Genomic DNA, 20462 nt, shown 5'->3' with positions numbered 1-20462 from the left:
TTTGATGATCCACTTCCAGTTAATAAGTAGTCAATATATTTTCTTCTCCTTATGATTTCCTTAACATTTTTTCTCTAGCTTACTTTATTATAAGAATACAGCATATAATATACATAACATGCAAAATGTGTGTTAATAAACTGTTTGTGTTATCAGAAGGCTCCCAGTCAACAGTAGGCTACTAGTAGTTAAGTTTGTAGAAAGCCAAAGGTTATATCCAGATTTTTGACTGTGCAGGGGATGGGCACCCCTAATCCCGTGTTGTGCAAGGGTCAACTGTATTTGCTTGCTTTTTTATTTTCTACACCATCTAATAAAAATAAATGCCATGAGTTTACTCCTGTATCTCTAGAGCCTAATACATACTCAATAAATATTTAGTGAATGCTGAGTGCTCAATAAATACGTAGTGACTGCTAAGAGAACTTGTCCAAGGTTACAGCTCTGACCCCAGTCTGTGCTTTTCACTGTGTAACACCAGACATCCGGGAAGGTCACATTCCAAACTCAGCAGGTGTCAAAGTGTCAACATTGTAGCCCTATTTTTCACATTCTTTACAGTAGCTTCTTCCCCACACATGCAGCAGGACCAGAACTGCTGATCACACAGTTTAGGGACCTCCCTGCCTCTCTAGGACAAAAGTTTTGTCCAAGAATAGTTAGAAGCTTAGGATTTCCCCCTACACAGACCTGGGGAGAACTCAGAGAGAAAATCCTATGAAAATCTTGCCCATCTAGTCCATGCCACAAGCCCTGCTGCTCCACCCTGGGGGTCACCCCGCTTTACAGGACAAGCATGCCAAGATGAGAAAGAGACCCACATTCTCTCCAAAAGCTGGCTCGGGGTCCTATCAGTACAGACCATCCCTGCCCCCACTTCCCAAACCCATTCAGATCTGCTGGGCTGCTGAATGAAAGGTCGGGATCTGCCTTCTGGCTTCCGCAATCCCAGGCCCACTCTAGGGCAGCCTAGGATGAAAGCTGTGGACACTCCTGGACCAGAAGCAAAACTCAGCAGCTGATGCCTCACAGCAGTCTGAGGTCCATGAGTCACCCAACTAGCTGAGTCTAGAGGCAGAGGCTGTGGGCAGAGCCCTTGGCTGACTGCCTTTTATGCCACCCAGCAGACTGTGGGATGGTGCATCCGGCTCTCCCCTTTGCCCGAGGCAGGGAGAAGGGAAAAGCAGCCTGCAGTTCTTCCTTTAAGTCTCTAAGCTTTTCCTGCAAGACTGTGATCACAAAGGCATCCAGTTTGATCTGTACTCATGAAAGATGCAATTGTGTCAGCAAGAAAATAAGAGTCCTGTGAAAAAGCAGAGAGGCAGGGCACTTAAGCCTGTCTGGTACTTACTAACTCCCGTAAGTCACTTCTTTCTGGCCCTCAGTTTCCTCTGCTAAATGAGAGGGATGGACTAGTGTGGAGCTTCTCAAAATTTCATGCATATCTGAATAACCCAAGGAATAGATTAAAACCCAGATTCGGATTCAGTGATCCAGGGAGGGACCCGAGAGTCTGCATTTCTATCAAGCTCCCAGGTAATGTTGATATTGTTGATCCACAGGCCACAGTTTTAGTAACAAAGGCTTCACGGTTCTCAGCTCCAGCTGCACACTTAAATTATCTGAGCAGTCTTTAAACCCTATGATGCCCAAGTCCCCCCGCCAGGAGATTCTGAGTCAATGGTCTGGGAAGAGGGAGGATAGGTCAGAGCAGCAAAGATCACCACTGCCCTGCCCTACCCAAGCTGATGCCCTGCAAGGTTCCTTTATCAAATTCGCAGGTGCCTCTAACGTGCAGCTGAGGATGAGAAGCAGCACTGTTTCTGAAGACCAGCTGAACAAGACCAGCAATTCTCCCAGTGTAATCTATGAACCACTTGATTCTGAGTCACCTGGGAATTCCTCATTAAAAATTAAGATTTAAGAACTGGCATTTGGTCTGGGCATGGTGGCTCACACCTGCAATCCCAGCACTTTGGAAGGCCGAGGAGGGCGGATCACTTGAGCCCAGGAGTTTGAGACAAGCCTGGGCAACATGGCAAAATCCCGTCTCTACTAAAAATACAATTAGCCAGGTGTGGTGGCACGAACCTGTAACCCCAGCTACCTGGGAGGCCGAGGCAGGAAGATCACCTTAGCTGGGAGACAGAGGCTGCAGGGAGTTGCACTCCATCCTGGATTTCCATCAAGGGAAAAAAAAAAAGACCTGGTATTTGATAGCACAACGGGGTGACTATAATCAATAATAATTTAATTGTACATTTTAAAATAACTAAAACAGTATAATTGGATTGTTTGTAACACATAAGATAAATGTCTGAAGTAATGGATACCCCATTTACCCTGATATGATTATTATACATGGCATGCCTGTATCAAAATATCTCATGTACCCCACAAATATATACACCTGCTAGGTACCCACAAAAGTATAAATAAATAAATAAATATTAAAGTTTAAATAATCATGATTAAAATTCATTTTAAAATTAGGATTTAAAACTATTCGGATTCCAGAGCCCCACCCCTAGAGGGTCTAATGTAGTTGGTTTGGGCTGCAGTCTGAGCATCGGGATTTTTTAAGCTCCCCAGGAATGTCTAATATACAGCCAAGGTTAAGAACAGCTGCTAATAAATAGAGACTCCTGAGCCACAGTCCAACAGCTGAATCAGCACCACTGGACAACACCTGTATCATCCAGTAGGACTCAGGAATTTCCATTTGTTTAACAAGCTCTCTACATCATTCTTAGGCAACTGAAACTTGAGAGCTGCCAGACCAGAAAATTCCTGAGATCCCTTCAGCTCTAACTTTCTATGAGGAGACAGTAAGACAATATTAAGAATCATCCTTTTGATTTTTTAAAACTCATCCTTTTGAAGTGGCCAAACAGGTTATGTGTCCTATGATATTATGTGTCATATGATCCTGGAAAAAAATACATTCCAATAAGAACCTCAGTTCCATCACAGCCCTGGGTTCCAAGTGTAGAAAAAGGCATCCTTACCCGGCTGTCCAGCTCTGGGGGGAATTTGGTCTGGAACTGACAGATGGTCCCATCGCTGTAGTCTCTCTGGATAAAGACCTTGGTGGCCAGTGAGGCGCTTCGCCGGAGCTCCTGCAGATTGTGGACCTGAGGAGACGTGCGGGCCGCAGGTGCTCAGAGTGATCATCCATCTCAGCATATCCCAAACGCAGGGGTTTCCCAGAATGCGGGTCTTCCAGCACTAACACCAGGAAAGTTCCCAGCATGCAGAGACAAGCTGGGCACACTACAGGTGCTCCAGGAGGCCAAGGGAGGCAGGGCTGTGGGGTCTACCCAAGAAGCTGCCCTAAGCTATCCAAGAAAGATATTTTAAAAGCCTAAAGCAAGGCTGGGTGCAGTGGCTCATGCCTGTAATCCCAGCACTTTGGGAGGCTGAGGTGGGAGGATTGCTAGAGCCTAGGAGTTAAAGGCTGCAGTAAGCTGTGATTGCACCACTGCACTCCAGCCTGGGTGACAGAGCAAGACCGCAACTCTAAGAAAATTTTTAACAAGCCTAAAGCAGGGCCAAAGTTGAGCCAAAATGAGAAGTTCTGGAACCAACATATTTTAACAAAAGGAACAAGACCTCCTGGTGGCCGATCCAGTCCTCTCTTTCTCTCTCTCTCTCTCTCTCTCTCTGTCTCTCTCTCTCTTTCTCTTATTTTCTCTTATTCTCTTGCTCTCTCTCTCTCTCTCGCACACACATACACGCACACACACACAGCTGAACCTTTCATATTTTCATTCATTCACCAAGTACCAAGCGTTCACTTGTGAGACCCTGTGCCTGGGGAACCCAGCACTGAACAAGACCGATGCTCCAATCCTGCCAAGTGGAATTCACAACAGAGTTGGGGGCAGGTAGCATGTGGGACAGAGGAATACCTGATGCACCCCTGAACTCAGAGACTGGGGTCCAGGCCGAGTTTTGTGGCCCCGGCCAGAGAGCACCCCGGATGCTTTTCACATCCAGCGCTTCTCACCACAGGAAACAAAGGGCCCATGAACAGTGTGGGCCCTTCCCCAAACTTCCCCAGAGAATAGTGTGGATGAAGTGGACTGAGGCCAGAAATGGAAGAAATAGCCTTCCCTGGCAGGAAGGAGAGGGGAGATTTCTGTCCCTTGTGCACATCTGTGGACTTGACATTGACACAGACTCCAGTGTTTGAGGGGAATGGGCTCAATTCCACAGAACACGGCCACTTTTTCCACCTCTCCAGCCTCAGTCACCCACATTCAAGACAAGAATCCCACTGGTTGAAATATGACCAACATTGAGACCACGTGGAGACCAAGCCCCAAAGGCAGAGTGAACAACAGCCAGTTCATCCCATGTAATTAAGCTGGATCCATTCAGTCACTCGCCTCTCATTTATTGAGTCTCTCCTAGTGCCAAGCTCTGGGGGTGCTGAGCAAAAGAGTCTGTGAGCTCCAGGGAGGAAGACAAGTAAATATATAATGAATTAGACAGTGACAAATGCCACAGAGAAGTAACATCTTACCCAGAAATGCTCACTCAGAAAAGGCCTCCTGAAGCCTGTGTTGAGTCATAAAGGAAGGCCAGGGGTTACTAGTAGTAGGGGGCAGGCAGGGAGTGTGGAGAGGGAGGAAAAGGCAACCCAGGAAAAAAGAGAAGCTTGTGCAAAGTGACAAAGACAGAGCACATGGTCTACTAGAGGCAGATTTCAGCAAGACTGGAGGTACTTTGCAGATTAGATAGGAAACAGTGGGAGATGAGACTATAGAGGAGGCAAGAATCAGATCACAAGGAGCAGGAAAGGTTCCTGCTGAAGGGGAGGATTTAAGATGAAAGATACTTAAACTTGCTTAAACACTGGGGAAAAACTTTGTTAAAGATCAGTTGGTTGTAGATATGTTGCTTTATTTCTGGGTTCTGTGTTCTGTTCCTTTGGTCTATACGTCTATTTTTGTACCAGTAACCCAGACAAAACCTGCTGTTTTGGTTATATAGCCTCGTAGTATAATTTGACATCAGGCAATGAGATGCCTCTGGATTTGTTCTTTGCATAGGATTGCTTTGGCTATTCAGGTTCTCTTTTGGTTCCACATAAACTTTAGCATTGTTTTTTCTTTTTTTTTAGCATTGTTTTTTCCAATCCTGTGAAAAATGATGTTGCTAAATTTGATAGGGATTGTGTTAAATCTGTAGATTGCTTCGGGCTGCATGGTCATTTTAACGATGTTGATTCTTCCAATCCTTGAGCATGGGATGTCTTTCCATATGTTTGTGTTATCTACGATTTCTTTCATCAGTGTTTTGTAGTTCTCCTCATAGAGATCTTTCATTTCCTTGGTTAAGTGTGTGTGTGTGTGTATGTGTATGTGTATGTGTATGTGAGTGTGCGTGTGTGTGTGGCTATTGTAAATGGGATGGGGAAAGGACTCCCTATTCAAATAATGGTGCTGGGAAAACCGGCTGACCATGTGCAGAAGAATAAACTGGACCCCTATTTCTCACCATATACAAAAATTAATTAAAGATGGATTAAAGACTGAAATTTAAGACCTGAAACTGTAAAAATTCTAGTGGAAAATCTAGGAAAAACTCTTCTGGATATTGGCATAGGCAAATAATGTATGATGAAGTCCCCAAAAGCAAATGAAATAAAAACAAAAACAGACAAATGCGACTTAATTAAATTAAAAAGCTTCTGCACAGCAAAAGAAATAACCAACAAAGTACACAGACAACCTACAGAAAGGGAGAAGATATTTGCAAATTATGCCTTTGACAAAAGACTAATATCCAGATTCTATGAGGAACTCAAACAACTCAACAAGAAAAAAAAAAAACCATTAAAAACTGGGCAAAGGACATAAACAGACATTTCTGAAAAGAATAAATACTGCCAATAAACGCATGAAAATGATCAACATAAATAAGCATCAGAGAAATGCAAATTAAAACCACAATGAGATATCATGCTACACCAATCAGAATGGCTACTATTAAAAAAACAACAACAGATGCTGGCATAGATGCAGAGAACAGGGAACACTTATACACTGTTGGTGGAAATGTAAATTAGTTCGACCTCTATGGAAAACAGTATGAAGATTTCTTAAATAACTATAAAGAGAACTACCATTCAACCCAGCAATCCCACTACAGGGCATCCTCCCAAAGGAAAATAAATCACTATGTTAAAAAGACACCTATACTCGTATGTTCATCACAGCACTATTCACAATAGCAAAGTCATAGAACCAACTTCAGAGTGATGATCAACACTTGACTGGATAAAGAAAATGTGGTATATATACACCATGGAATACTACACAGCCATGCAAAATAATAAAGTTATATCTTTTGCAGAAACATGAATGGAGCTGGAGGCCATTATCCTCAGTGAACTAACTTAGAAACAGAAAATCAAATGCCACAAAACACACCTTCTCACTTATAAGTCTAAGCTAAACAATGGGTATACATTGATATAAAGATGAAAATAATAGACACTGGGGATTCCAAAAGAGGGGAGGAGGTGAGGGTTAAAAAATTACCCATCAGGTACAATGTTCACTATTTGGATGATGGGTACACTAGAAGCCCAATCACCACCAATATGCAGTATACTCATGAAACAAACATGCACATATACTCCCTGAGTCTAAAATAAAATAAAATTTAAAAACAAACAAAAATCTTGGGAAATAATAAATACCTAGGAAAGGTTATCAATAAAGTAGAAGGAGCAGTTAATTGGTAGATCAAGGTCCTGAAAAGGTGGGAATCCAAAAACACTATGTGTGACTTTCCTAAATCCAGGTGAACCTTGCTCTATGTACAAAATGTACATAATCTCAAAGTATTGTGACCAAATTAAATAATGTCTAAGCCCTCCTCTAGGCTTATATTCATTGATTCCTCTAATCAAGGTTTTCTTTGAGGAAATCCCCTTGATATCTACTAGGAACCTATGAAAACTTGGAGAAATAAAGAATTCTTTGGTAATATAAATAAGTTAATTGTTAATGTGTCTGCTCTGGTTAAGGTTCTATAATGTATTTTCAAGAGTAAAGAACAGGGCTATGGCCTTCTTCTGCCCCTGTAAAACCAACTTACAAAAGTCAGTCAATCTGTGGACTCCCCTACCCCTAGAAGACTCATTCTAGCAGTTTTGTGGGAAGAGGACAAGACTGGGGTGAGGGGCCAGTTGGAGGGATGATTCTCTTTCTAATAGTCCATGGGAAAAACTAAAGAGTGGTGAGAAAAGCGGTGGTGAGAATGGAAAGAAAGGAGAGAAACCATTCTGACATAGACTCAGCTTCCTCTCCTCTGACCCATATAAAACCTGCTGTTTTCGTTACTATAACCTTGTAGTATAATTTGAAGTCAGGCAATGTGATGCCTCTGGATTTGTTCTTTGCATAGGATTGCTTTGGCTATTCAGGTTCTCTTTTGGTTCCATATGAACTTTAGCATTGTTTTTCTCTTTTTTAGCATTGTTTTTTCTAATACTGTGAAAAATGATGTTGCTCATTTGATAGGGATTTTGTTAAATCTGTGCCTGAATGCACACATGTGTACACACATATATGTGTGCTGTCCTGAAGGCATGTGTCTCTAGCGACTGGCTAGCTATTGACCAAAGCCATTTCTTCTTGCTCCTAGGCACACAGCTATATTAATTCCCAGCCTCCCATGCAGTTAGGTGGGTCCCTATGACTGAATAGAATGTGAGAGGAAGTGACGAATGCCATGTGTAGGCTTGACTCATAAAGATGTACCACTCCTCCCTGCTTTTTCCCCTTTCATGGAGGCTGGTAGAGCCCTCTGTTGAAGATAGTGACGCTACAAGTTGGGGAGAGCTTGGGTCCCTGAATCACTGCCAGAAAGATTAATACCTATTGATCAGGAACACTTACCTGGAACTTCACTGAGCAGGATACAAACTTCTATTGTATTAAGCTATTAATACATTAAGATTTGGGGGTGCTACCTTACATAATAAATTCCCATTTCCTCTTGGCTTTGATCCACGGGTTCTCAAGTAGACAGAGAAAGATAGGTCAACACCCTTTTCAGTACCAACAATATCCTGAGCCTTAGACTACTATCCAGGCTTCTGGGTGACCAGAGATCTGCTTCTCTCCCTGGAGAGTGTTTGTGAAGGAGCAACTCTTGAGGAGTTGCTAAAGGATATCAGACACATTTTATATGGCAGAGCCTTAGTCTCCCACACCTACATAGAGTACATATATTGCAGACCCATCTGAAGTTGGTGAAGAGCAGGATTTAAGGCAAGGCAGGGTCTCCTGGTTTTCTCCATTCATGGTGGCTTGAGTGTGAAGTGCCAGGAAGTCCTGGTGGAAAGATGGCCCACTGACCTGGGAGCAGGAGACTTGACCCTGGGCCACATGGCCCTGGGAAAGTCTTCCCTTCTCTGGACCTCAATTTCTTCAGCTGGAAACTAAGAAACTGGAACTACATAATTGCTCAAGCCCCTTTCAGCTCTGACATTTTAGAGGTTTTATCAGGGATTATGAATGCAAATGTTTACAGGGGTGAACAATAAGTGGGCCAGGTGGGGCCTGGGGGGCTAATTAGAAAACTGGTACCCCATCTCCAGGAGGCAGATGACTATTGCCACACGGGAATGTATACCCAGGTTGCCAGCACTTCTGGTGTCTCAAAAGAAGCCACAAATCTAGATCTTCTTAACAACAAATATCCTGATTTTTGTATGTTTCTAATACATTTTTTAAATGTATAAGCACTCAACAGACTAAATAAGGCACACCCATGGACCAGACTCATTTCTAGAGCTGCTAGTTTAGGACCTCCAAATAAAGAATCCCATGGCTGGGGCCCCTTGGGCAAGAGCTAAGCCAGGCTCCAGGCCTCTGGCCAGCTACTAAGCTTTCAGCAAGCTGGTAGGGCTTTCAGCAGAGATCCATGATGCTCTGAAATCCCACCGAGGATCTCAAAATATGTGCACACCTCTCTCTGAGGCTGCAGTTTCTGAGTCTCCCCTGGGCATCTCCCAGGAGGTTCTTAACTGACCCAGAGACCTGAGCCTCTCTCCACTTCTCACCTTCCTCAACCCTGCCCCTCTCTCCCATTGCCACCCCTGGCCCACTGGCAGCAGAGTGAAGACAGGGCCAAGAGGCATTTCATAAGGAAGAAAATCAGTGGTAAGACCCATGGGACCAATTTTCAAACTTCAGTGTGAGAAGGAGGGGGAGGCTTCCTGGAGAGTGGGTACCACAGGTCACATATATGGCTCCTGTTCACCTGACAGTCAACCAGCTGGGGTACAGTAGAACAAGCTCTGGAATGCAAATGAGCTCCTTGTCCAGTCTGCCCAAATCCAACAGGAGTGCCCCCCTGGCCCCATCTTCACCCTCATTAAAAACCATCTCATTCCATAGGATGCATGTGAGGCATCAAGAATCAGGAGGTTCCGCTGATGCCAGCACTCTGCTTCCTGGCTGGGGTGTGAAGGAGGAGTGAGGATTGTGAGTCACAGACAGCCAGGTCAAGCCTAAGGATAAAACACCAGCCACAAGGCCTCCCTTCTTCTCAGCCTGTACCAGTGCTCAAGCCTGACCCAATGTCTACTGGTCATTAATTCCAAGCCTCAAAGATCAAACCTCCAAATACCCTGCTTGAATAATGCTACTTGGATGCATTTTAAAATCTCTTAGAGGCCAAACCCCACCACTTGGAGAAGCCCCTCCCAGCCAGGCACTTCCCAGTTGTCCTTGGTCACCTGGACTATTTCCCAGGGCAGACCCTGCTCCCAGTGACACACATTTGCAGAGGTTTGCTGCTCAGAAGATGGGCTCATTGCAGCTTTCCAAATGAGGTCAGTGTATCGCTCAGGAGGCTCCATCCCTCCTCTGAGTTCCTCACAGACACCTCTCCCCTAATGCTAACTCCTAAACAGAAATTAGGGAACAGAAAAGACCCAGTTTCCACCCATGAATCTCTTCCCTCTCCCTCACCCCTCCCTCTCTGTCCCGATCCCCACCCCTTTCCTCTCCCTCTCTCCTCTCAATACAGCTTCTCCTAGAGCTGAGGACTTCCTATTGAGAATCCTAAGAGAATAATCATGGGAACTGAAAGCAATGTTTTCTCTCTCCCAACAAGTTTGTCCTGGTAATCTCAACTCAATTCTAATAGTAAAAACAGCCTCAGGAGAATGACTCACCCCATAACCCAGAATACGTGCATGTCCTGTGCCCTGGCAGAGCTAAGGCTTCCTGCCTCAGTTCTGCCATCAGAGTCCACCCAAGGCCAAATCGTGAAGTGAGAAATGTTTGTCCTCAACTCCCCATCACTTCTGGACTTTCCTTTGCCCCTCTGTCCCTCTGCCCTCAAACCAACCCAGCCAGGCCAAGCAGGGGGCCTGAGTCGCCACACTCCAGCCCGTCATGACTTCCTTTTCTCTCCATCAAAGCTTCACATCAAGACCTGGAGGGCCCTCCTCTCTATCAGGTGACACAATAGGCTAATTGGATGCAGGAAAGAAAAAAAAAAAAGCACTGGCCAAAGAAGCAGAAGACTCAAGTTCTTATCCCATCCTTGCCACCTTTTAGCCATATTTTCCTGAATAAGTCTCAGCACTTCAGTTGCATCATCTGTAAAATGGGATAATGATGCTTCTTTGGCTCCTTCACAGGGACCAGGCAAGCTTCTGAACCTTAGTTGTCTCATCTGTTAATTGGGCATAATAATACCATCCTTACCCACTTCACAGGGCTGCTCTGAGGCTTGAAAGAGATCATGCATGCGATAGTGCTTTGTACACAGGAAAGTGCAATATTCTCAGAGGCGTTATGAGCAGAGCCCCTCCCAGGGGAGAGTCATGCATGTCTCACAGCAGCCTCCTGGAAACGCCGCCTCAACCTAGAGATGTAGCCTGCTGGTTGGAATCTGTGGACCATGGCAGACCTGTGAGGGAGATATCCTGGGACAGATAGGCCTGTTGGAATCTGTCAGATCACATCGCAGAGGCAGCTGCCTTCTCTGCCCACACTGCTGGCCCAGCCATGCCCATGTAGCTGAAGTTCCCCTTTTCCATCCAACACAGCTCTGCTGCAGTCTGGCAGCCCTATCTGGAAGATAACCAGCTCCTTCGTTTCTCCCTTTATTATTCCTGCCCTCTTCTGTGTCTTTGGTGCTTTGTGAGTACTCTGGGTTCCTCTATTCTAGAAACCAAGCTCCCAGGGTCTGCCCAGGGCTTGCCCCCACACCTAGTCCTGAGAGGCAAGCTCTCCTCCTAGGTAACCTTGTGCCTTGTCAGAACTCCAAGCAATGCCAAGCAATGACACCTTGTTCTGTGGTGGAAACTTGAGTGGAATAACAACAGCCACACTTAGTATTAATGTCACACTGCTCACTAGGATGCCCAGAAGCACTGCATTGAATCATTCAAAGGCCTCTGCGCTCCCCCAGCTCATGCCAGCTGGATTGGAAATGGGGAGACACCACAAAGGAAGTCAACATCAGAACTGGGGAGACCCTGATGTCCTGAGTTTCACTCCAAAAATTCAAAGGCAAAAACTTTCATCTCTACTGCTGACATGCTGTGTGGAGTAGCAAATCAGTCCTCTCGTTTCTCATCCATCACCTTTACTACATATAAAGTGGGAACATAAACAGCCCAATCTCTGTCCTGAAATGAGGGGGGAGAAGGGCAATTCCTAGGGGTAGAGGGAAATCCCTGACCTCAAGCATTACACCAGGATTCTGCCCTTAGCTAACAGGCCCCTTGGTTCAGACTTCAAGTGCTTGAAGGTGACACATCTATCACTGCACCCTGAAGAAGGCAGAACCTCCCATCAGATGGAGGGGAAATTTGGACACCCTGGGGAAAAAAAAAAAGAAAAAGAAAAAAACCTCGAATGGGGTAAAAACTCAAGAAGGGTGATATGCAAAAGTGGGGACCAACCGTTTGGGTTCTCAGCCTGAGGATGTCTTTGTCCCCTCACTCCCGCAAAGGAAATGCGGATATAGAGGTAAGTCTGTCATCCCTTAGCCAAGCTTTAGGGTTCAGAAGCTGACTGCATAGCAACGGCGGCCAGCCGCCTTCCCTCCCCTCACACACGCGCACACACGCGTCTCCAACCCTCTAGGAAAGCGGTTTCAGGACTTGTGAAGTCCAGGGAAGGGGAAAGCCCAGCCTGGGGCCCTGAAGCAACCCTGGCACTAATGCCAACAAGTGTCGCGGACAGCTTAGGGGCTCAGGTGGGGCGAGAGGAAGATTGACACGCAAGGGGGAGATGAGCCCTCACTAAGCCCCTACCTCCTCCCTCCAGACCTGACCGGGGGAATCACCCATCCCACCCCCAACTCCCGCCTCCCCCTTCTGCCCAGCCCGCCCCTAGGGCATTTGGTCCTGCGGCAATCAGGCACTGCCTGCGAGTCGGGCGCTCGCCCCTACCTCAGTGGCCATGATCAGGGGGCGCTCGGAGGCTGTCGCGAGGCCTGGCGAGGGGGGCTGTCCGCGGTGCTGACCCCGGGAGCAGGTGGGCGGCGGCGGCGGCGGCGGCGAGCTGGGGCCCGGGGCGCTGTCCGCAGTGCTGATGCGGGCGCCGCGGGCCAGGGCACAGGTGGGCCGGGGGCGGGCGGGCGGCGGGGTCCGGGCAAGGGGCGCGGCGCTCTCCGCGGTGCTGAGGCAGGCGCCGGGCCCAGGAGGCGAGGCCGCGCCCGAGGCTCCTCACGGCCCGATCGCCCGCTGCCGCGGCTCCTGCAGGCAACGGCCGGGTTTAGCTTTGGCGGCGGCGGCGGCAGCGGCGGCGGCGGGGGTGGGGGCGGCGGGGGGAGGAGGGGCCAGGAGCCGCCGCGGGCCAGGAGGGGGAAGCCGCGGCCCCCAGACTCCGGCGCCGCCGGAGAGGAGCCCCGCCCGGGCCACAGGCTCGGCTCCCGCCCCGCGCGAGGCCCCGCCTCCCCTTCCTGCCCTCCCCCTCGTGAGAGCCCCGGAGCTCTGCGCTCGCTGCCGCGGCCCCCGGGACATCCAGCCTGAAGGAGAGTGGGGCAGGGATTTTTCTGGGGCAAGACGCTTCAGCCTGCGAAGGCTGACTGCTCCCGAGCCTCTCGCAGGCCCCCAGGTGCGACCTCTCTACCTTTCCAGCCACCCCCAGTGCCCCGGCTGTACCCCTCCCCCGCCCCGCCCCCGGCTTCCTCTTCAGAATAATTTCTCTTCTTTCTCTCCCTTTTCCTCGCTGTGTGCTCCCCCCATATACACACAGCCAGGCTTGCACGGACGGCCCCTCCTTTCCCTCTCCTTTGCAGTTCCTGAAACCCCACTAGCTAGACAAAGATCCTGCTGACCGCAGAGAATCATTTCCTTTCTTTAAATACGTGCCCACATTTCGTTCACAGCCATAGCCTGGGGTCACTTCTTTCAGGGAGCTCCAGAATTGAAGCCAGTCTCTCCTTGCTGATCTTCCTGGACCTGGGCCCCACCCTTTTACTCTTCCCTCTCTCCTCTGCAACCCGAGTTTACACACACGCACCACCACTACCACCACCACTCAAAACCACAAGCAGATGGTGCCAAACCGGTATGCTCACTCTCCAAGGATAGCAGGTCTGGCTCTGGTGCCACCTTCACACTTTTGACATCATAAATTCCAACTAAATGAGCTATTTGTTTAATAAAAAGGAGACCAGGCGCAGTGGTTCACACCTGTAATCCCAACACTTTGGGAGGCTGAGGTGGGAGGATTGCTTGAGCCCAGGAGTTCGAGACAAGCCTGGGCAAGACCCTGTCTGCACAAAAAATGAAAACATTCGCCGGACGTTGATGTGTGCCTGTGGTCCCAGCTACTCAGAAGGCTGAGGCAGGAGAATCACTTGAATCCAAGAGTTCAAGGCTGCAGCTAGCCATGATTGTGCCACTACACTCCAACCTGGGCAATAGAACAAGAGCCTGTCTCTTAAAAAATTAAAAATAAGACTGGGTGCAGTGGCTCATGCCTGTAATCCCAGCACTTTCAGAGGCCAAGGCGAGTGGATCACCTGAGGTCAGTAGTTCAAGACCAGCCTGGCCAACATGGTGAAACCCCATCTCTACCAAAAATACAAAAATATTAGCCGGGCATGGTGGCACATGCCTGTAGTCCCAGGTACTCAGGAGGCTGAAGCAGGAAAATTGCTTGAACCCAGGAGGCAGAGGTTACAGTGAGCTGAGATCGCACCATTGCACTCCAGCCTAGGCGACAAGAGTGAAACTCTGTCTCAAAATAATTAAATAAACAAAATAAACATAAAAAAGGAAATACCAACACAAGTGCCTTTTTACACACCCATAGTACCCCTTGGTCTCTTTGAGGGGTGGCGGGGTGTGCTCCTCTGCAGCTCACTGCTGCCTGACAGTCTGAAGCCCACACACAGGGAGAACCTGGCAGCCAGGAGACCTGGATTTCTGGCCCAGGCTTTTCCAGCTATATAACCTTGAGCAACTGTCTTGTTTTCTGAGCTTATGGTTCTCTTTCTGTAAGGTATGAGTGTTGGATTTCACTAGACTGTTTCTAGGGCCTTTTGTTTTTTCTCCAACCTTTTATTTTGAAATTTTGAAACAGACAGAAAAGTTGAAAGAATAGTACAATAAACTAGGCCATCTACCTAGCTCCAACAATTGCTTTTTGCCACATTTGCTTTATTGATAGATATAAAAACAGAGATATATTTGCCTAGATTATTAGAAGGTGACAGACATCATGAGGTTTTATCTGTAAGTACTTCCATTCACCATGCATCTCCCAAGAAGAAGAGCATTATCCGAACTAGGCACAATACCATTCTCATGCTTTATTTTATTTTATTTTATTTTATTTTATTTTATTTTATTTTATTGTGATAGGGTCTTGCTCTGTCACCCAGGCTGGAATGCAGTGGCACTATCTCGGCTCACTGCAACCTCTGCCTCCTAAGTTCAAGTGCTTTTCAGCCTCCCGAGTAGCTGGGACTGCCTGCACACACCACCGTGCCCAGCTAATTTTTGTATTTTTAGTAGAGACAGGGTTTCGCCATGTTGGCCAGGCTGGTCTCAAACTCCTGAGCTCAGGTGATCCACCCAGCTCGGCCTCCCAAAATGCCAGGATTACAGGCGTGAGCCATCACACCCAGCCAATTATCATGCTTTTAAAATTCCCATATCATCTAATATTCTAGAAGTTTGTCACCTCTAAAACACATTAACAGCAATGACCCCTCAAAAATTCCCCCAGAACTTTTCATTTTTAATAGCTAACATTTAGTGAGCACTTACCATGTGCCAGTCCATATGCTACACACTTTACATGTATGATCTTATGTAATCCTCACAATTACTCTGAGTTGTGTTCTTGTGATCTTTTTACTATTCCCACTTTATAAATGAGGGAGCTGAGTAAGTTGCCCAAAGTCACAGGGCTTGTGGGGAATGGAGACAGGTTTCAGACACGGGCAGTCAAGCTCCAGAGCCTGTGTGGTTGATCCTCTTAACTGTGCTGCCTCCCTCTAGCATCTGGTAGACCATACACTAGCAGAGCAATGACCACATCTCCAGCTGTTTAATTTGCAGATGAAAACACGGGGTCCCAGAGGATAAGTGACATGCTAAAGAAGTTAAAGACAGGTGTCTCATTCTACCTTATAGTTTGGCATAGGATTTGGCATAAAGGACCAAACAGAATATCTATGAATCCTGCAGTGGTCACTGGTAATAAATGAGCACATAATCTGATTACCCTCATGTAAATTTCATGGTTCCTCCCACTTGATTTTGATCACATCAATTACACAACCTTCTGGAAACCACTCTCTTAACCTGATGACTAGATATCCGGATGAGGCCATTCAACAAATCTATTCATTCAACATCTATTTGTTGAATGCCTACTGTGTATCAGGCACTCTTCTAGGAACTTGGGATACAGTCATGACTAAAAATACAAAGCCTCTGTCCTTATTGAACTTATATAGTAATGGGGGTAACAATCCATGGCATAAGCAAATATGTGTAAAATATGGCAAGTTGTGATCACTGCTAGGAAGAAAAATGGGATCACTGCTAGGAAGAAGACATGGTAAGGAGATAGTGATAGAGAGGGCTTATTTTAGAAAGGAATAGTCAGGAAATACTTTTTTTGATAAGGTGAAATTTGGGTAGAGCCCTGAAGGAAGAGAGAGACCTAGACATATAGGTACCTGGAGGAAGTGTGACAAGGCAAAGAGGACAGAATCCAAGGGCCCTGACGCAGGACTGGGCTTGGTATGTTCAAAGAACAGCAGGAGGCCAGGCCCGGTGGCTCACACCTGTAATCCCAGCACTTTGGGAGTCCAGGGCAGGTGGATCACTTGAGGATAGAAGTTCAAGACTCGACTGGCCAACATGGCAAAAGCCCATCTCTACTAAAAATACAAAAATTAGCCAGGTGTGTTGGTGGTTGCATGTAATCCTAGCTACTCGAGAGGCTGAGGCTGGAAAATCACTTGAACGTGGTAGGTGGAGGTTGTAGTGAGCTGAGATTGCACCACTGCGCTCCATCCTGGGTGACAGTGTGAGACTCAGTTCCAAAAAATAATAATAATAATAACAAAAAATAGCTGGGAGACCAGTGTAGCTAGACCTGAGGTGAGCAAGGGGAAGAGAGTTGGGAGTTGAGTTCAGAGCGGTAGCAGGAATCAGGTCTTCCAGGGTCTTGTAGGCCCCGATACAGACTTTAGATTCTACTCATAAAGTGAGATGGCAAGCCTAAGGAGGTTTAGCATAGGGGCGTGACATCATCTAATTGCAGTTTTTAAAAGATTCCACTGGATGTCAGAGGGGAGGCAAGACTAGAAGCTGCAAAACCAATTAGGAGGTTGTTAGAGCAGCTCAGGCTTAGAAGATGTGGTGGTGGCTTAGAATTTGGTAGTAGCAGCAGAAGTGGGAAGAAGTGGCCAGATTCTAGAAATAATTTGAAAGTAATGCTGAGAGAATCTTCTGATGGATTGATGTGTGGTATAAAGAAGACAGGCCGGGCATGGTGGCTCATGCCTGTAATCTCAGTACTTTGGGAGGCCAAGGCAGGTGGATCACTTGAGATCAGGGGTTCAAGACCAGCCTGACCAACATGGCAAAACCCTGACTCCACTAAAAATACAAAAATTAGCCAGGCATGGTGGCACACACCTGTAGTCCCAGCTACTCAGGAGGCTAAGGTAGGAGAATCACTTGAACCCAGGAGGCAGAGGCTACAGTAAGCTGAGATTGCGCCACTGCACTCCAGCCTGGACAGAGAAAGACTTTGTCTCAAAATAAATAAATACATAAATACATAAGAGATAGTCAAAGATGATTCTAAGTCTTGAGATCTGAGCCATCAGAAGAAAGGAGTGGTTGTCTACTGAGAGGGGAAGACTAGGGACTGAGTAGGCCTGAAGGGTTGGGGTACACAGCATTTTGGTTGTGTTTTGTTGACTTAGGTTTGAAGTTTGATGTACACGTTTTAAGTAAGTTATAAGGGAGGAGGAGGAGTTGGAGATATAACTTCAGGACCCTTCAGTATGTGGATAGCATTTAAAACCATGGGACTAGAGACATCAAGGGAGTAGGCATAACTAGAAAAGCTGTCCAAGAACTGATTCAGGACACTTGGTCACTGACAGGCTGGAAGACAAAAGACTGAGAAGAGGGGCCAGTGAAGTAGGAGGAGACCCAAGAGAGAGTGGTGTCCTGAAGCCAAGCAAAGAAGGCTGGAAAGAGAGCCTTGCCTGCCATATTGAACACTGCTCGCAGGTGGAATAAGATGAGAACTGAGAAATGACCACTGGACTTGGCAGCAAGAAGGTTCACCAGTGACCTTGACAAGAGTTGTTTTAGTGGTGCAGGGATAAGATCCTGATTAAAGTGGGGGCCTGAGAGTTAGCATGGAGGAAAGGAAGGAGAGGCACTGAGAGTGTAAACAACTCTTTCTGCTGCAAAGGGAAGCAAAGACTAGCACGGGGATCCAAGGGAGACATGGAAGCAAGGGAGGTTCCTTTCAAGAGGGAAGACATTAGGGCATGTTTGTCTGCTGACAGGAATCATCTAGTAGAGAGGGAAACACTGATAGGTCAGAAAAGAGAGGGTTAATTGCAGGAGCAAGCCCTTAACAGGCCAGCAGGGAATGGAACACAAGGCAAACAGAGAGGGGATGGCTTGGGAGAGGAGCACAGACAATTTTCCACAGAGGTGAAAGAAGCACGGTAAACGGCCACAGATGGGAGCTGGTTAGGAGGTTTTGTCACATAAAGAAAAACCTGAGCTCCACTCCTGCTCCCCTTCTACTAGCCAATGGCTTTTCACACATCATCCAACCATTACCTCTAGAAAGCTTGGTCCATCATTCAACCAGTACCTATAGAAGGCTTGCTCCATGCCAAGCATGGAGCTGGCACTTCCCCGTGTAGCCCAGAGAGAGTTCTCCCCATTGACGTCACAGGACTAGAGTCTACAGAGGGCTTTGAGATCACTCACGCAAGGACAAATGATCCCTTTTAATATCCAGCTGCTCTGATGGGAAAGAGGCTTTCACAGCCTCACCTTATTTCCCCTACATTGCCTCCAGGGTTGTAACAATCTGGACAGACCTGAAGTCTTAGTGGCCTCAAAGTGGAAGCCACAGACAGAGACCCACGTTCAGAGTGGGGAGCGGTCCATGTTGCGCTGACTCAAGGCTGTGATGGGATGCTAGAGGATGGGATGTTCCCAAATGCAGTCATCTGGACTTTAGCCCCTATATTTGAGGCAGAGAGCTCTTTGAGATTTAATCTGACTAATCATTATTATCCAGCTGCCTTGGGACAATCCAGTCCTATGCAAGAGCCTAACTCTTTGATGTTTTTTAATCATAAATTAATGAGTTCACCCACAAAATAACATCAAAGAAGATCCACTAACTAATTCAGTGTTATCATCCTCCGATCTGTGGCTGCATTGGAAAGCCTCCCAATAAAGGACCACAGCCGGAAAAAGAAACCAACAGAAAGATTTGGAAATCATAATATCTGGAAAGAGATGAGAGAAAAACGAACTCTTGCAGACTGCAGAGAAGCCAGGGAATGAGCTAGCAAACCTCAGGAAGATGAAGAAAAAGCAGGGGAGACAAGGAAATTCTCAGCACTTGGGTCTGGATGGAAAACAATCGCATGAATGCTTGAGGGGGAGCTTGTGGTCTGGAAAGTCTTAAACGGTGTCATCTCACAGCACATTGCGGAGACTACTAGGAAGTGTGTGGCAGGAAACGGCGTCCCTGGAGTCAGATGACACAGGTTTCAACCTCTGGCTCTGCTATTTACTATGTAATCATTAGCAAATCTCAATCTCTCTGAGCCTCAGATTTCTGATCTGTAAAATGATGGCAAGAATTCCCCCTCCCCAGATAGAATTCATCCAAATATTAGAGGCTTTCTCTAGATGTTACCTGACTCTTCCACATCTTGTCTTTCAAGAAGAAAACAGGAAAAGATTTATGGTGATGCCTTGAGAGAAATCTTCCCACACTGACATTTCTTGCAGGCCCAGTGGGATTTCCTAAAGCATAGAAGAGATATCGGCAAATATACTTCATTTCACTCGGCAAGCAGTTATTAAACATCCACTGTATGCCTCAGAGAGACGACCATGGGATGTTTCCAACCCCCCAAGGACACCAACATGCAATCGAGAGATGGCCGGGGTCTGTGATAAGTGCTAAGGTGGAGACAGACTCTCCAGAGTTGGGGGCCCAGAAAGGTTTTACAAACTACATGGCATTTGATCGTGGCCTTCAAGGATCAGTGTCAGATCCCCAGACACCAGATGAAAAACAGTGTGCAAAGGCAAGGGTGCATGAAAGGTGCCTGGAAACACAGAACCTATGGAACCTCGAATTCAAGAAAGCAGTTGCCAAGCAGAAACGGCAACAACTACAGAGGCCCAAGAAACATGAATGGAGTGGACATGCCCTAAAAATAGAACAAGAGCAAGAGTAGGCCGACTATGACACATGTCTGGAAGTGGAGTCACTAGGAGGTGACTAAGCTAAAGGGGAGTTGCCTCCCTCCCTCCCTTTCCTAACTTCATTCACAGTCTCTCTCTCTCTCTCTCTCTCTCTCTCCCCCATCCCCAGGAAGTGGAGTAGGAGGCAAGGTTCTATAAGTAGATTCTATAAGCAGATTCACAGCTGCACAGGAGAGACTGCAGATACTGAGATGACATTGGAGAATTATTGGCCAAAACGTTTACCTGTTGTTACAATAGCCACTGTGCTGGAGGCCAGACAGAATGCCCATGGGACCTCTGTTCTAACAGTGGCTCCAGAGGCCCTCTGAAGTAGCAATCAGGAATGACCGACTGCACGGTCTCACCTCTACACCAAGCAAACTGGCAGCAAACTCACCAATCATATCACACCATAGCCAACTGGGGGAAGACTGCAAGGCTTCTGGCTAAATTAAGGAAATTATTTCAGGAA

General features: G+C 46.9%; 1 protein-coding gene and 1 long non-coding RNA gene across 2 annotated transcripts in view; one reads left to right on the top strand and one right to left on the bottom strand.

The window, feature by feature from the left end:
• Positions 1–20462, top strand: part of MMS19 (MMS19 homolog, cytosolic iron-sulfur assembly component) — a 458727-nt gene that overhangs the window by 53178 nt on the left and 385087 nt on the right. The window lies entirely within an intron of this gene.
• LOC126962109 (uncharacterized) overlaps positions 3054–20462 on the bottom strand; it is a 35772-nt gene continuing 18363 nt past the window's right edge. Inside the window, exon 3 of the long non-coding RNA XR_007728593.1 lies at positions 3054–3134. This is a non-coding gene — a long non-coding RNA (uncharacterized LOC126962109). The remainder of the gene's footprint in view (positions 3135–20462) is intronic.

The sequence above is a fragment of the Macaca thibetana genome, chromosome 9 (genome assembly GCF_024542745.1).
Source record: "Macaca thibetana thibetana isolate TM-01 chromosome 9, ASM2454274v1, whole genome shotgun sequence".
In the NCBI taxonomy this organism is placed as follows: Eukaryota; Metazoa; Chordata; class Mammalia; order Primates; family Cercopithecidae; genus Macaca; species Macaca thibetana.
The sequence above is the reverse complement of the archived record's forward strand: the minus strand, read 5'-3'. Positions and strand labels throughout refer to the sequence as shown.